The sequence below is a fragment of the Eptatretus burgeri genome, chromosome 4 (assembly GCF_056783735.1).
Source record: "Eptatretus burgeri isolate ZD-2024b chromosome 4, Ebu_testis_v1, whole genome shotgun sequence".
NCBI classification, from domain to species: domain Eukaryota; kingdom Metazoa; phylum Chordata; class Myxini; order Myxiniformes; family Myxinidae; genus Eptatretus; species Eptatretus burgeri.
The window spans coordinates 93,812,699-93,815,115 of NC_140964.1; the positions used below are offsets into that span (position 1 = coordinate 93,812,699).

Consider the following 2,417-nt stretch of genomic DNA (forward strand, 5'->3'; position numbering starts at 1 on the left):
AATTTCCAGTTTTTATTTTCTGAGAGTTTGCGGCTGTATCCATGTTGTTTACTAGGCCGTGCATCCTCCCACACCCCTCATTCCTTCCCACATCCCTTATTTCTCCAAGTCTCTCTATTTGGTTCCTTAACCCTGCTGTTGGTATTCCCCAACTCTTTCTATTGCTCCTTTTGTTCCGTTACATCCTGATCCGTTCTATGTGTTCGCTCCTCCACGAGCCTCGACTTTGTGTCCAAAAAAAAAACACAACATACAGTAGTGGGCCAAATAACAGAATAAACACAAAAATTTATTTTCAACTCTACAACACAACAAAACATAACTGGTAGTTTTAATATTGCAAAACTTGTATGCCGTACAAACTTTGACTGAGACCATAACACCAGTAACACGTTTCTTGGAGGGCATTCCGTTGAAAAGTGGTGCACGCCAAAAGAACCGTTACCATTATTAACACGCAATAATGGTAACGGTTTCCTGGCAGGCCCCAGGTCTGATGCCTGGTAGCGCGTCTACCGGACGCCGATCATGCATCCATCCCCGTTGCCCATACACAGGCCAATGCAGCACATCATATATACTGTAACGGCTCCAATCAAGTTACAGTACATTATGATATCCTCCACTGGTGTGCCACTCGGAGGTGGTCTTTTCCACTATTACTTCTTCTTTTTCTTCTCAAGTTGGGATTTCAGATAATACTTCAATTGCTGTCATGTAGCTTTCCATTAAAAAAAACAAAAACATTTTTTCTCAATAATTCCTATCACTGCATCACTCCATTATTACGGTTACCACTACCGTGTAAAGTGGCCGTTCCAAAACGGTGGCCACATAATACATCTTTCGATGTCCTTAACTTTACATTGTTGCACAAAATAACACCAACTAATGAGACGTGCTTCCTCATATTATCCCATTTGATTCGGGACATGCAGGTAGTAAAAGTGTGGCTGTATCTTCATCATTCTCACATTTCTGTTTGGATGAAACAACGGACAACGCAGATCAACTTCATTGAAATTTCCTTCACTCCTCCAATCTTCGAAGAGCCCCCAATTCTTTCACATTTTCTTCTATTCTTGGGGAAAGAAAAAAAAAAGGAATTATTAATTTACGACACAGGCAAAAGCAAGTCAATTCTCCCAAGGGAAGGTGGCCCCATAAGAGAATTGGCCACATAATGGAGGCTTTTTAAAGATTCATTGTTGTAAAAGATGTTTGGCAAAAGTGAAACATGATTGTAAAAAGGAGGTTAATAACAATTTATTCATTCGTTTCCCCCTTTGCAGCGCATGGATAGAGCCACTAACCTGGGGACTCTTTGAGCGTTTACAAAGTAAAGCGAGTTTTTACATCTCCACTGGGATTTTAAGACCATCTCTTTTTCTGAACAAAGTAGAGTGAGTTTTTACATCTCTACTGGGATCTTAAGACCATCTCTTTTTCTGACTACCTTTTAGTTATTGGAACTGGAAAGACTGTCCAAAAAGTCTGCCATTTGTTAGTTAAATAAAGGACATGTTAGGATGAATTGCAGTAGTTACACCATCACTCCAGCACTAGGTGCAGGAAATGAAACCGGTGCAGAACCTGTGTAGTTAGAAACTTGGGGGTCGAGAGGCGTGTGGAGTTCAGGGTTGGTTAGTCAGTCATTTCCATCATCTTGGCCACCATGCACCACGCTCTGCAGCGGGTGTGACTCACCCATTCGAGTTATCAGCATCCAGCAGGAGGAAGAAGAACCCCAAAAGGGAAGGCCATCAAAAGTGAGGCCATATTTTCCGAATGGCTTCCAACGGCTCCAGACCAGTGGATTTCATACAAATGCAACTTATTGCATTTAAATTTACGACAATTTAATTTACTTTACATCAATGTCCCATTACAAAGGACCTACAGTGATTGGTCTGGAAAATAAATTCTTACAGAAAGGACAACAGGACATCAGAGCAGCGATCAACTTCGGAAAAGCAAACAAACACTACCTGCAAGTCCAAATTAACCTGAGCATAATCAAATGAACGACCTCGAGGTGTAGTTTGTTGTTCCACCAAACACTGAACTACCCTCCATTAAAATATTAAATTGAAAATAAACACATGTGAACAATGTCACCAACTTTACCAGTTATGGGACCAGGCCAGCACGACCTCAGCTTGTTACCTTGTCACTGCATGAGCAGGGAGAGACATGGACAGACGGAGAGAGGGTTGAGATCCGCGTGTTCTGTGGCACTACCGCCTGCTCGAGCCCTGATAAGCGCTCGCGGCAGGAAGTTGTGGGACGTGAAATCCCACAGTTGGGAGGAGCTGCCTTGAGATGGTGGGGGTAGAAGTTTTGGGGAGGAGGTAGGAGAGATAGGGGATGGAGGGTTAAGTGGGGGTTGAAGAGGAGGGGGGAGTTCTTCAGGGTTA

The 2,417-nt window shown here is 42.9% G+C and overlaps 1 long non-coding RNA gene across 2 annotated transcripts; it reads right to left on the minus strand.

Moving 5' to 3' along the window:
• Positions 1–268: 268 nt before the first annotated feature.
• LOC147028696 (uncharacterized) lies at positions 269–2,386 on the minus strand. 2 transcript variants are annotated; one of them, XR_015057672.1, is made up of 2 exons: positions 2,167–2,386; positions 269–1,076 (listed from the first exon to the last, which is right to left on the minus strand). It is a non-coding gene; the product is annotated as an uncharacterized LOC147028696 (long non-coding RNA). The 2 variants fall into 2 exon arrangements; XR_015057671.1 differs by having other exon boundaries at positions 269–1,081.
• Between the last annotated feature and the right edge of the window lie 31 nt (positions 2,387–2,417).